The sequence below is a fragment of the Cupressus sempervirens genome, chromosome 4 (assembly GCF_028749045.1).
Source record: "Cupressus sempervirens isolate cs-2001-9-10 chromosome 4, ASM2874904v1, whole genome shotgun sequence".
Lineage (NCBI taxonomy): Eukaryota > Viridiplantae > Streptophyta > Pinopsida > Cupressales > Cupressaceae > Cupressus > Cupressus sempervirens.
Window position 1 is genome coordinate 628,896,091 of NC_143121.1, and position 15,979 is coordinate 628,912,069.

At 32.4% G+C, this 15,979-nt stretch overlaps 1 pseudogene; it reads left to right on the top strand.

The window, feature by feature from the left end:
* The first annotated feature begins 2,658 nt into the window (after positions 1-2,658).
* On the top strand, positions 2,659-3,310 carry LOC149562800 (cyclin-U2-1 pseudogene; annotated as a pseudogene).
* The last annotated feature ends 12,669 nt before the right edge of the window (positions 3,311-15,979 follow it).

Below are 15,979 nucleotides of genomic sequence, written 5' to 3' on the forward strand. Positions count from 1 at the left end.
ATTTCCTAGAATTGCTTTTAGACTGTAAATTTGTGACAGGATATCAGGTACGCATCATTATCTTTGCATTATGGGCAAAATTATGCTTTATAATTTTGAGTATGAACACCATTGTAAAACCCTAAAGATTTAGGTCATGATTAGGGCTTTGAAAAATATTCAGGGCCTTCATTGAAGCTGTTGTTAAAAAGAAGGGCAAGAAAACCATTTTTTGTGCATCAAGACACAAGGAAGGAAGCAGAAGAAGATTCGTCACCAAGAACGAGTAACGAACGCACGACTTGGCAGGACTACGTGGAGCTTTTCGATCACACCGTGTATCATCTCAAAGTGACCTCCATCAACAATGACGAAGCTTCTATGCGGCTCAGTGCAGCCTTGACAAAAGCGTCAGCAAATACTCCAACAACGGGCAAGAACAAACCTCCAATGATACCAGGCCCTGTAACCGTTCATAGCTCCTCGCTTCCGTTGGACATAAACTTGGCTGCTAAATACATGAGGTAACCATACGCCGCCAGTAGAAACAAGTTCCCTAATGCAGACGTAGTGCAGGGCATGAAACCATATGCCTCCTCGCAACTGCTACTCTCTAAACCCTTATTTTTCCAACCGGCCGCCATAAGCCTCTAAAACTCCTAAAGGACCTACACCTGAAACCCTAAAAGATATGAAAGATAGGCAGAGATGAAGAAATTCGGAGTGGGTATGATAGAAATCTGACGCAAATTGGAACAATGATTATTACGCTCTATTATATCCCTATTATTATTATTATGGTTGTATTTGATTGTTGATAAGTAAGGTATCATTGGACACATTAATTAATTTGTATGTCTTCCCATTTAAACGGATAGTAGAGGAATATAATCAAATAACACAATACAGTGTGCCTGCCTTCAGTTTTTTCACCCTCCATTGGAGGGTTTTTACCCTCAAATTTGTGTATGATGTCTTGTGTAATCTTCCATCTGTCATTGAATAAATTATAATCTTCTGGTTCAATATTTACCAAGTTACACCTTCAATTCATGCACACCAAATTTCTGCTCTATCCATGGTGATTATGTGATTGAATTTGAAGTTCACAATTCATTTTCTAAAATCTCATCTTCTTTGTTTGAGTTTTACTCTGCCACAAAGAAACAATAGGTGTATCTGCAAATTATTTGATGATTTCGTGAACATAGTTATTCATGAACTCAATCGAAGTGCTGTTATCTTTCTTGTCCTTAGTTACTATGATGTTCCAATAGCTCTGTTTCAATCCATCCGTATGGATTATAAATTATCCAAACATTCAGGAGCTTTATCGAATTTTATCTTTTTCTAAATATCTGAATGTGATTGTTATCATTAAGGTAGATTAGTGTGCAAATAGAGTTTCCACGCCACAGAATTTCCTTCTATCGACGGGTTTGACGTTAAATTCAATATTTCGTATGATCAGATGACGTCTTACATGCATTTGAGATTGTAGCAGTAGTATGTGGGATAAGAATATATTTTGGACTCTAAATAGAGAGCTGTAAAATCTCGAGAGACATCATAGATGGATAAACACAATTGAAGTTTAAAAAACATGAATGAAAAATTCACAATGTTTGGAAAACGTTTTATAGCTGATTTGAGCATAGAATTATAATTATATTTGTGGATCTTTTAATCTGAAAGCTATGTTCAGATTTTTAATCAAACATAGCAAAAATTTTGAAGGAGAAATGTTTGTCATCTCTTTAGCAAACCACAAATTGGATTTAAAAATAGTGGAGTTTACATGAACTGGAAATTGGTAGTTTGAAAAGAAAATTAATGACTTGACCCTCCTTGTAGATGTACATGAATAATTTTCGTAATTTTTCTTGTTTTGTTTATAATGAACTGAAAATGAGGCCTAATTTTATTCTGGTTTCATTCAAACCAAACACTTAATGCATGTGAAATGGTTGAAAATGGCATTCATTCACTTATTCACTTAAACTAAACACGTATCGGCTCATTGTTGCAAGCACAAAAGCTTGCGACTACTAGTTATTATCATTATAAAAAACCTCAAGATATATATGTATTTGAGTAGCAGTGTAGAAATAACTCACTTGAAAGCATTGAAAGGAATAGTGAAAACTGATCATAAAGCTGTTTAACAAGGGGTTTGCCGTTGAGAAAGAATCCTGAACTATAAAGAGGTCCATATTTAAAAAATCTCGACAAATAAAATGACACAAAGAAAGAAAATAGAAATCATATCAATTATCTTATTTTGATATATTCCTTGTAAACTGCTGTTAACAACCATAAAAAGACATTAAAATTGTAATAAAATGAAAATAATTTAACAAGAAAAGAACAACTATTTTTTAACAAATGAGATAAACAGAAGAAAAAAGAAGGAGAAAACAGAAGAAAACAACTGTTAGCAAATGAATAAATCGGCTTAAACAACTGCATGGCGCCAGCAAAATAAATAAACGGGGGAATACATTAATTCTATATAAAGCCGATATCTAAAAATAGACTAAAATTCTCATTGAAGAAGCAATGCAATTCAAAAGATCTCATTTCCAATATTTATAGTAGACAATTAAGCATAACGTATTTGGAATATCGTACGATCTTACACAGTCTTTTAGCAAAGTGAGTGTAGATAAATTTGGAAGAATGGCAGATCAAGACAATATGATGAGTAATAAGAAATTAAACATGTCAAGCCGTAGGATTCTTTCCATGTTTTCTTCTCTACTGCACAGTTTTGTAGCGCAACATGAAAGGCTTCTCATTTCTTCGACAATGGATAATCTCTGTCTTTTCTCTGCAACGTCAACAGTTCGATTTTGGAGAATAGAGACGATTTTCAAGAAGTTCCATTACAATCCTTCAGTATTTGTTGTCGCCTATGTTTATATTGATCGCTTAGTTCTGAATAATCCTGATTTCCGCGTAACCTCTCGCAATATTCACAGGCTTTCCATCACCAGTGTCATGATCGCTGCCAAGTTTCTTGGTGATCTGTGAGTATTTTATTATATATCCACTTTATTTATATGCATTTCTTCTCTTCATGAAATGTGATTTTTTAAATCGAAAACCTTTGTTTTGTTGCAGGCATTACAGTAACGAGTATTTTGGGAAAGTGGGGAGGTTAACAGTGAAGGAGATGAACAATCTAGAAATGAAATTCTTGTCAATGGTGGAGTTCCGCTTGCAGGTAACGGTGAGCGTCTTTGAAAGTTATTTCTCCCATTTTAAAGTTGAGGCAGCGAGATATGATGCGAAAAAGGGAAGAGGCAGAAAGAGGGCACACAACGGTTAGGTTTGATACAACATTCTTCAAGATAAAGTCAGAAAGAAGAGATCCACCTATCAGAAATGTGGTAATGGTCATAAATGTATGGACGCTATGAAAAAAATGAAACCATCTTAGATTTTTCTGAAAATTTCAGTATTTGATCTTCATGATTTCTATAGTTTGTATTCAAAAACAACAAAATTTGGAAAAAAATTACTATGATCTGGAAAAAAAGTTAAATTTAACTTTGTTTTGTCATTAGTACATTTCGTCTAGAGATTTGCCTGTCCCTAAATATATTACTCAATAAATAGACCATATAGAAAAAACAATATGCTATGCACCATGACAATGTACATGAGTTATTTTGCTATTAGACAATATTGTTAAATTTTGTCAATTAATCATAATCTTCTCTTCATAATGATAGCAATCCTCATTTATAGTAAATTTAAAGATATGGTAATCTTCAATGGTCAATTAATCATAATTTTCATAGTGAATTTGGAGATAGCCATCCTTATTTATTATAGTTCATATGGGTTCCTCCTTAGAAGAGACCCAAGTTTGTAATAGAGTTGTAGTGCTTTTCTTTCACCAAATTTCAAATTACTATTACAATTCAAATTGAAAACATTGTATTCTAACTTGTTTTACAAGAAATCTGAGTTGTTTTCAATACATGGTTCAAATTTTAGAATAGTCCATCTATTGATTTTCTTTGATGTGGATTCAAGGTTAGGTTTTGTACGAAATTTAAAATTGAGATTTTTTATCATATCATTTCTTGTGTACTTTATTAACATGACTTGCATGGCTTTACAAGCACAGATTTTCTCAATAAGATTTAGTTGATAGTAATAAGATTATTGGCTCATGTCGTATAGTTTGAAATTTATTAAAAAAATAAATGTAAAATGAATGAATTTGTAGAAATTAGCTGAACTTAAATGCTTTTGATTTTCACTATAAACTAAAGAGCATCTATTGTGACCTAGCGATTGCCATTCTTCTTCTTCTTTTTATTAATATAAAGAACGGTTATTTAAGGATGCTCGAATACGAAGGAAATTCAATTTATAAACTCACATAAATAATTTCAATTCTACGTTGGGTCACGGACCCTTATTGGACCTAAAATCCATGGCCTATATTGGAACTCACATTTGGGACATGGTTCCAGCACTCGACGGTATAACTTTATGTTAGAATATATCTTGGTATGTTTAATTTATGGTCTTTATTGTTAAAAAATTAATTGATTTAAACTATCATATTTTATTAATTGTTAGGTTTAGTATGAAGAGTTTGGTTTTAATGGTTGTAAAATATATTTTGAATCAGTTGATTGTTTATAGATCTTATATTTAATTTCTAAATATAAAGAAGGTGAATAAATTGATTTTTGTAATATTTTAATTTAATTTTAATTTTTTTTTGTAGAGGACCTGAAATTTCAATTGTTTTACAGGGAAAAAAGAAGAAGTATTAAAATGAAACAATATTCTGACCAGGAGACACACCCACAAACATTACAAATAGACCCTAGCAAAAACCAACACCAAGACCAACAATACTAAACACAACAAACAAATAGCCTAACTAGAGCACAATAAATAAAAGGAGATAACAAAAAGGTGGAAGAAGCTAGGCTAATTCTTCTACCTTGTCTTTCAGCTCATGCTAAATGCTTTGCATCTTCTCTGTGACCTGTTTGATATCTTTTTGATCTATTTGGTTCTCTTTCTTCTACTTCTTCTTAGTATTGAAACAAGTTCATTTTCCAAGACAACCTCAACATCTTGCTTCTCATCTTCCACTAGGTCGAGCACCAACTTCACCTCCTTACCCTAGTCTAAGAGGCTTATCACCCTTTTCAAACACTTGACAAATGAGTCCAACATTTTTGACATTTGTTCAATGCATCTTTGGTCACTTTTTTCCATTTTTTTAATCTTCTTCATTTCTTTCATTATCTCTTGATTCCAACATTCTTCTTCTTCTCATGCTCTTCAATTTTGTTCTGCATCTCCTCAATTTTTCCTTCTAAAGCTTTGTATTTTAAATTCAATATTTTCAAGGAGTAAAATGTCCATTTGTCCATTCTAAGCAAATAAAGGGAGACAACTTTAGTAGTTTTCAAAACCCCATGAGAAGAATTGATGGCCAAATCATTAATATCATCCCCAGTCAACCTAACATTAAATTTATCCTTATTAATAATTTTTAGTTCATGGGGATTCTCTCCTTTCTCCTCTCTTTTTCATCCCAAAAAGCTTGATCCCTTTTCTCAAACTATTTTGGACTACGCAACATGCCTTCCCACATCTTTCATAGAGATATACACATCATAATCAACAATCCTATTGACTTCTCTAGGTTCTTCCTCATCCACTTTATTATGTGGTGGCTAGTTACATTTTAAGATGGCAGCCGCAGGAGTGCTCATCTCATCCTAAGTAGCCTGTATATCTTTATCTTTTATCATAGGAGAAATAACATCATTTTGAGCCAAACATGGAGAAGGATGGGACCCTTAGACATTAGCACCACTGAACATTCTTTCTACAGATCTAAAACTTTCCACTTCTTTCTAATCATCTATTTCCATCTCCACTTTCCCCTACTCTTCTACCTAATCATCTATTTCCATCTTCATTATCAGACACAAGTTCAACATAATTAACCTTAGGATTCTTCCTTTTTCTAGAGCCAGGGGAGTCCAACCCTAATATCCTTTTATCCTTCCCCACTTTTTCTCTAGAACTCGACTTTTCTACCATTGTGTTCCATGATTTTCTTTGGAACTAGATCAGGTATAATTTCTTTAACACAACTATTTATCATTCTCTTCAAACCCTCTTGCATAATGAGTTTATTAGGGTTGGACCTCAAAGCATTTATACTATGAGACAATGAACACAATAAATAAAAAGGAAAACACACCCTTTTCTTATGCCTAAAGTGGTTTAACATCACAAAGTGGTAACTATGTGCCCTATCATATCTCTCATCCAGAAAAAATGTATTCCATTACTATAGTAAGAACACACCTCTAAAGCAATTTAATAGAAGTAATAATATAAATACCACCCTCCCCTTTAACTAACTAGTCATCATTTTGTTTAGGGAAAATTTCAACTGCCATTTCAGAATAACTAAGATCCCAGAAGAAAAGCTTACCATTTTCATAGAGCCCTGTAATTTTTGCCATGACTACAATATTGAGCTACAATTTACTCTCTCCCAATTTAACTTTGCCACTGTTTCAAATTTTCAAGAACATATTTTTGATTTCATATTTTTCCATATTCATCTTCTTCATATAGGGAGTGAGACCCTCTTTTACCATTTTTTTCCCACACTTCCTTCTCCTTCTTCCATTTAGAAGTCACAACTTTTAGGTCCCCTTTTCCTTCTTCTCATATACCATTTTAGTCCTTCCTTTCTCCTTAAATCCTCTAATTTTTCTTGGCCATAAGACTAAGGTTCATTTTTTTTTTTGAAATGATCCCTAAATCCTCACTCTTTTTTGGTCTACAAACCAGATACTAGGCCACAAGCGCAAGTCTTTTCCTTTCTTCAACACCAGACCACAAAAGATATTTTTGGATTATTTCAATGGCTTCTTGGTACTTTCCTAGGATTTTGAACAAGCTTAAAGCATACAAAGGAAGACTGTGAAGAGTTATCTTAATTAGCTACAATTTCCTAGCTTGGCTAAAAGAGAACCTTTCCACCCAACCAATTTTCTTTTAAATTTATCCAATAGTGATGACCAAAAGGAACCAAGAGGCTTTAAACCAAGGGGTAGACCAAGGTAGGAAATCAAAAAAGACCCTATATGATAGTCCAATATTCTAGCAATTCTTCTTTGTCTAACAATATGCATGTTAATGAAATATAAGGAACTCTTTTCCTAGTTGATAAGCTGACCCGAGGTCAAAGTGTAGGTTAGAAGAATATTTTTACATGAATTTTCCTTGTCAATCAAAGTCTCTCCCATTACTACTATATCATAAAAATATTCATGAGAGCACATGAAACCTCCCCCCAAGAAGGTTTGAGGCCTTTAAGAAAATCTAAAGAGACTCCAACATTCCAAAGATGACTAAGAGACTCTACCATTAGAGAAAATAGGACTAGTGAAAGAGGATCTCTTTGCCTCAAATCCTTGGAAGGCTTAAAAAAACTTGAAGAAGATCCATTCACTAGCATTGCAATTGAAGAAGTAGTGATCATTTGATGAAGTAGTTAAATAAAATGGTTATAGAATCTAAAGAATATTTGGATTGTGAATAAAAAATCCTAATCCACACAGTCACATGCCTTAGAGAAAACATGTTTAAGGAGGAAACCTTGAGATTTTGAGCATTTAGTTGAATGGATGACTTCATGAACTTTGACGGTTGAATCTAAGATTTGATGACTAGGCACAAAACCACTTTTCTCCCTTGAGATGAGAGAAGAACGAAAAACCATCAATCTCAAAGTCAATAGTTTAGAGAACACTTTATACACAAAATTACACAAGTTAATCCATATAAATTCATTCACAGAGCTAGCTCCAACTTTCTTAGGGATATAAGAAATGAAAGATGAGTTAATTTCTATGAGAAATTGTCTAGATCCAAATAATTCCTTAACTAGACAACAAAGGTTAGAACATAGGGAATTCATTAGGCGTTGGAGACTTCTCCCCTTCAAAAGAGAAGACCTCTTTCTTAATTTCCTCAATGGATAGAATAGCAACCAAGACCTTATTCTATGCCTCTTTTAAAACATTAGAGATTGACTTGATTAACTTGTTCTAGTCATTAAAAGAAATAGAATTATCTTTAGAAAGAAGGGAAGAGAAGAAACCAACAAAATCTTATGAAATCTCTTTATTAATATTTTCATACAAAAATTGGTGAGAATACTACAAGTACTATTGGTCTCTTTGTGCTTAGAAGAAATGATGTGAAAACATCTCGTATTTATATCCCCGAAATTCAACCACAAGGATGTGGATATCTATCTCCAAAACATATCCTCTTTGATTATTATGTCATGGTATTTAACTAAGCATTAAATTTCTTTAACCCTCAACCCATCGATGTCTGCACAGAATCTTGAATTGAATTTTGAATAACTTCCAACTCAGATTTGATACCTTTCTTTTGTTGAAAAATATCCCTAAAACCTCCTTATTCCAAACTTTAACTTTTCCTTTGGTAAAATTCAATTTTTTAGCCAATCTAAACATAGCTGACCCATCAATGCAAATATCCCACCACTACTGAATCTTATTTTTTAAATTGGGATGTTTTGACCACATTTTTTCAAATCTAAAAGGGGACTTCCTTTTGATAGCTATTGGTTCCACAACCAGAGAAATAGGAAAATGATTAGAACTAACTTTGGGAAGAGCAACCAAGGAGAATTTTTTATAGTTAATCTAATCAATAAAGAAGAGAGATCTATCCAACTTGATTTGAGTCAAATCATCCCTAGATATATGGTTAGACAAGGTATGGTTCAACCCTTGAAGATCAACATCCAACAGAGCTTGAGAATATATAAACATCATCTGATCCATCCTATCATTAAGATCTCTCCAAGATAAAATGCCACCAAATTTCTCAGAATCTAATTAAGATAAATTGAAATCCCCCATAACTAGCCAAGGATATCTAATAAAAGAGAGTCTAAAGGAAGCCAAACTTTTGCAATAACTTAGTCTACTAAAATTGGAATTCGGAGCATAAACATTAGAAAGAATCAAAGAAAATTTATTCCTAAATGAAAAAAAAAAAAACTCAATAGGTTGTTCTCAGAAAAAAGTAACTCACTTTGAAAAATTACCTCATTCCAAAAGATAGCTACTCCTCAAGACACTCCTTGGGAACTACATCCCAACACTTTACCATTTTTGAAAAGAGATAACATTTCTAGTTTTTCTCTTGGCATCTTAGTTTTTTGCACTAGAAAAACATCTAGTTTATGATTTGGAACAATGTTTCTCAATATGTCCTACTTATGAGGTGCATTCAGTCCTCTAATATTCCAAGACATAATTTTCATTTAGAACTTTTGATACAACTCTCTTGGATGGTCAATTGTTTCCCATATGCTATGTCAACTTTACTTGCTAGCTCCTTAGTTTCTTTGTTATTATTCCTACCTATGTCGTACTTCTTACCTCCCACATCAAGTTTGGGTTTAGTCTTAGGTACCCTATCAAAGAAGATGCATGTAGCCAAAAACATCTTCTTCCTTGTTTTGACTTCAACCCATTAGCTTTGAGCAACATTGCCCAACTCCACACTCATGTCTACTCCAAATGGAAACTAATTTTCTAGAACTATTGAAATAGAGGACATAAGGAAGTAAGAAACCTTAGACCCAAAACACTTTTGGTCTTTCCATAATAATTGGATCATCCATCCATACCCTATTCTAATGCAACTAGACCTAGAAGCATCACCTGGGTAGAACTTTGACATTCCTCAAGCCCAATCTTCTTGAACTCACCATCTTCAAGTTATTAAATTAAAACATCATCAACACCTATACCTAAGATAGTAAAACTCTCTTTTGGAGGAAATGAGGCCATTGAATCAACACGGTCTTTCTCTCCATGATCAATGACCTATTGGTCTATATTACCATGATCCAAAAGAGACATTGAGGAGAGGAAATCAACCTTAAAGAAACCAAAGGTTCACTGATAGCCTCTAGAAGACAAGATGGCTGAGAAACCACATTACAACCACCCTACTTCAAGGAATATAAGTGCAGTGGGAGTTGGGGGAGGAGGGACCCGAGGAGGGCCTAGGCCCCCTAGAGGAACCCCTTTCTTCTTTTTCTTAGGGAACTTTTTATCCCAGTGACCTATTTTATTACAAAAAAATAGGAGAAAAGGAGAGATTCAAATTCCACTTCCTTCTTACAAACACCTTGGTTCAAATTTATCTGTATAAATGAAGGGAGGTTCTCTATTCTACCAATGTTGACACAAACCCTTACAAAGAGGACTCTAGATTTTGCATACGTACTCGGATCAACTAAGATGAGCTTCCTAAAATATCTTTCCAAGCCTTTACAAACATATAAAATCCAAAACTCTAGGGAAAGGCCAAGAAACCTAACCCACACTAGAACAAAGGAGAAGAAAGAGTCATCATAGTTCTACTAGGAAAATCATTTTCGAAAGGAAAGAGCCATCTTACCAAACATTCATAGACCACCACATAGAACATAATCACAATCTACTTTGTTAACAAACTCAAAAGAAATAAAACCCCTAGGAAGGGTTGTAATCTCCACATGGCCTTTAAGATGGCATTTCATTTCCATAAAACTTCAAATAGCTTCAATATTCAGTCCAGGACCTAGAAATTTACCTATCAAAATCAACACCATTGAGGCTAACAAATGGTCTAGGATAGGGTTAGGGAAAAATTTACAAAAAATTCCATCTTCATGACCACCCACTCAAATCAGATCCTTTAGCAAGGCATAAGGTTCTTTTCTTTGGGATCTGCAAATAATCTAGACCTTATTTTGGAATTCCAACCACCTCAGTTTGGACATTGGGTACTTCACCATTTTCGTTAATAGCTATCGAAGAGCTTGAATCTTCCTTGTTAGAAAGAGTAACTTCAAGTTTGGAGATATTCGAAAGAAGCTTCTTAGACCACAAAGAAGAGATAGGAAGAGTCACAAATGGAATCAAGGCCTTTGAGTCCCCAAATGGAACCCCCAACCATTGAACAAGACCCCTGCAACCCGACTATCAACAAGGGATTTAGATGAGCCCACATGGATGACATTCATACCTAGATTTGAAGTATTCAAATTCAAAGAAATTCTCTCCTTAGAGCTCACCATTGTACTTAAATTGAGGTTTCTCAATGTTAACATATAATAAATTTTAAATTTAATAAGGCTAATAATAGTAATATAGTATTATATTACTTAATTTTATAACATAAATATAATCATATAATTTGTTTTAACATATTTTCTTTTATAATACAATTTTGTTAATATAATTAAATTTGTTCTAGACAAGTTTATTCATCCTCTCCAGAAGAGTTTTGTGCTAAGTCTACTAATGTTATGATTAGAATTCATGAAGCCTACCACTCCATGGAATAAGGTAAGAAGGAAAACATGCTTTAAAAGATGAATATCTCTCAAGCTTTAATATGGTATCTTAGAAATTTCTTTCTCCTATTCTTAAGAAGTATGAGTTTGAAAGGATTTTTGTTGTCTATGATAGAAACTTATTTCCAATCTCCCAAGTATGTGGTCCTTGTCAATGCTTCCCCCAAAGGTTTCCTTCCTACCTCTCAAAGTCTTCACTAGGGTGATCCTCTTTCTCCTTACCATATTATTCTATTGGTCGATACATTAGGATACAAATTTTTCAAAAGGTGGAGGAAGGTTCTCTCATTTTATTTCAATTCTAAGGTATTAATGTGAGCAAATTTACTTGAAGATTACAATTTGGCTTCTAGGAAAATAATTTTAGTCTTCATAAGAACATTGGGATACAATTTTTTCAAAAGGCAGAGGAAGGTTCTCTCATTGTATTTGAATTCTAAGGTATTTATGTGAGGGAATTTACTTTAAGATTACAATTTGGCTTCTAGGAAAATAATTAGTCTTCATAAGGGTTTCATTCATTTTTTTTGGAAAAATCTCTTAGTATTCATAATAGTATTTATTCTACCTTAGATTACCACATTGACAATCTATCTTCTACTTATTTTCATACTCCCTTTTCTATAGGTAAAAAGGACAACCTAGTTTGGGATGACCTAGTAGAAAGAGCCCAAGTTAAGATTTTAATTTAGAAGTCAACTCTCCTTAGTAATATGGGGAAAAAATGATGCTTACAAAATTCATTCAAAGTACCTTCATCTTTGTCACGTCTCTATCACATTCAAGGAGAGAGAATCCCCAAAGGAGATCTCCAACCTTGTAGATATATTAAATCATAGATAAAATGCCCAAATAAACTAAAAATAAATAAACATCAAAGGAAGAAATATCATTGGATAATCATCATGTTGTCCTAAAAATGAAGATATTACATTATCATTGTTAATATAGAATTGTAATAATAAATTATGATCTTGAAGAAGGGACCATCCCTCAAATTATAAAACTCCAAACATATGTACTAATTATCCTAGTTTCTTATATGAATCTCTTCTAACTATCTAGCACCATTTAAATAATAACTACTACCTAATTTCTATAAAGGATCACCAACAAAAAGTTGGCTGATGTGATCATTAACTTCCAAGACAATAAAACATATTATAAATTGATAGGTCAAGGCCCAAATCCATAAATACAACCCAGAATAGTTAAATCATATCATGCAAATATACAAGAGCACTAATAAAATGTGTTAAAATAAATAACAATATTCCATAGGGAATCATGTTTCATAAGTCTTCATCACAAGTATCAACTTTCCACCTCGATCATTAGAACAAGAAACCTAGAGTTGGACCTAAACAATTTTACAATAACTTCATCTAGAAACATCAAAAAAAGATATGAAGCTAGACATAGGATGCCCAATATTCCTATACCATGCCATAAGGATATCATAATAAAATGAGCCAACTATTAATTAGAAAGTTTAATTACTGGGGGGGGGGGGTAATCAATACTTATCAAATTTTAACTATAAATCATTTTCATAACATAAACTAATAAACTACCATATTCTTAAACTAATATTTCTTCTTATATAACTTATAACATTAATGATAACTTGAAAATTAATATGAGTAAAGGTAAATAAAATCAAAACATAAACATTAAAACATACATAACACTCAAATTTTGGTATCACAAAAAACCCTTGATCAGAGGGAAAAACTATAGTAGGATGATACTTGCAATTTTTTCACTGTAGTTGAAAAAGGTTTCCGATTAGGCTTACAATGATGTCACCTTTTGAGTAAATCACCTGGTAAGGAGTGACTGATACAATATTAGTTGTATATTTTAGCCTATTAAGACTAGTCCATTAAGAGATTTCATCCTATATGCTTTGCATTCACCTTGTTATAGTATTATAGAAGTTGCTACACGAACTTAATAGTCCTATGAAAAACCACCTTGATTAAAGTATTTTGTAGACCTTGTAGAATATTGATTAGATATTCATACAAGATAACATGACCTAAATCTTCTTCTATCTTAAGAATGTCATACCCTATTATGATCCATTTCTACCTTTAGCTCCATGCTTCTCTTTTTCCATTTTATCATTTCTCACTTTTGTTTCACTCCTTTTTCTTCTTCTTGATGATCTTGTCTCATCTTAGTCTTTATTCTTGATCTTACTAACACTACATGCAATTTGGGCCTTAGATTTTAGGATTCACCACTTTCCTCCTTTTTTTAGATAGAAAATAAATCCTCCTTAATATGATACTCGCCACTTATATTAGGTTGATAACTTTCTGATCACTATATACACCAATAGTTGTTTCTGATAACTATAGTTTGGTAATATGCTTGCATACAGATTGTGTCTTTTGTCTATCAATAGTGTATTTTACTTATTGGCTCCTTGGATGATCCATGAGTATTTGACATCAATGAACAAACTTTATTCTATATCTTCATCATATGTCAACACCAACTAGATCAATCACAACCAAAATGACAAGAAATCTGTTAGGTTAAATTATAATTAATTTAATTATATTTAGTTCCTTCTTAAGATGCACTTGTATTTCCATTTAATAATTATATATTAATTATTAAATTCCACTTACCTCTTAGGATTTCACTCTTAGGTTTTATGATCTCATTCTATTAGGATTGATCTCTTGTACTTTTCCTCATTCTTTTAGTGTGATAGATATATTCTTGCATATTTAGAGAGTCAAACACTTTCCTTCTCTTGTCTTTACTTCTCTGTGACAGTTTCTTGCATGTAGTTGTTCTACAAGTTCTATGGATTTGTCTTGTTAAAATCCTTTATGGCATCAAATCCAAATTTGCTACAACTTGCTTGTTATTGAAGATAATAGAGAAACAAGGGTTTGTTAGAATAGATTTGGTAATTTTTGGGTATTTTTTAATACAAATGGAACTCACTATTTTTTGGTGTAGTTTGAGAAAAAGAGAACCTCACCATTGAGATTGCAATGCTTAAATCCCCCTATTTTGATATAAAACCTATTGAGTTTGGACAATGATGCCTAGACAGATAAAAATAAATTTACCAAGGCTTGTATGGTCCTTGATGAGATATTCAACATGAGAATTCAAATTTATTTATTTATTTTTAAAAAATGCTTAAAAATAAGTTATCCTCTATTTAAAAAAGGCATAGCTCAAGCACTATCCACATGCCATTATGAACACCACTTCTTGTGGGCATGTCGCCAATGCCTTGCATAGAGTTTCCACTACCCCACTGCCACCTATGGCTCACCTAGAAACTGACTCTACTTGACCACAACACAACTTCCACTAGAAGTTACTACTTTACTACCATCGTTAGGCCACTAGCCCCACACCCACCCACCTGTGGTCACATGAATGACCAATAGGCTCAATTTTTAGCACCTAGAGGGGTTTTAAAGACATTTTTTTTGCTTTTTGGAGGTCCTATTAGTTGTTTGGAAATATATGGAGCATAAGGTATCATTTTTGGGAAAATGAGGTACTATCACAAAGATGATTCTAAGATAGATGCATTTATGGAGATTTTTCTGGCCTTTTTTTCTAGTATGGTATGTGATTTTTTATTGAAGCCAAATGATCCTTTTAACATTTTTTGGGGCATAATTTTCTCATTTTAGCTCTATTTTTTTATCTGGAAAAGTGTTAGGGTGAAAACACAAACTTGTGTCACCCTTTTGTAAAGGAAAAGGCTAACAAAAGTATAATTGTTCACCTTCAATGACATAAAATTGGTATTATTATTTTGAAATTGAAAATGAAATAAACTAATGAAATGTATAGAAATGGATGAAGTTTAGGATTATAATTTTTAATAATTATTTCAAATAAGAATTGATATGTTTTCCTAATTTTTAACGACAATTTTTTAGTTGGTGAAAAACGCTAAAAATTGGGGGTCTAGTTCCCACCACAAAACTATAGGGAAATAAATTTATTTCTTTTTGATCTTAGATTATGTTATAGATAACATATATAGCTAGTACAATCAAAAATAAAAATTAGCTTTAGACCTATACTTTCTCTTTTATAATGATTCAAATTTCAACTCACCTGAAATCGATAGTTTTCATCTCCCACCACATTTTTCAAAACAAATCTATTCTAACCATGAGAAAAATTATACATTCTAGAAGACGACTCTCTCCTCTAGAACATCATATAATTTTTAGATTTTTTTAATATGATTTAATATTTTTTCTTTCTCAACACTAACATCTTTATGAGTGTTAAAATACGTGCTTGTAGAATTTTTTAATTATAGTATACTACATCTAATTAAAACACTATAAACTCTACATGAGAATATTCTTGACTCTAAGCTCTATAAAGTGGTGTTTATATGTTATTAAAAATATATCATAAAAAATAGTAAGAGTGATTGAAACACCACTTTTATAAAATTATTTTATTTCTTTAGTAATTGGATACAAATTAGTATAAAACATACATTTAATAGTCATTTCCAATTGAAAAAGTGTG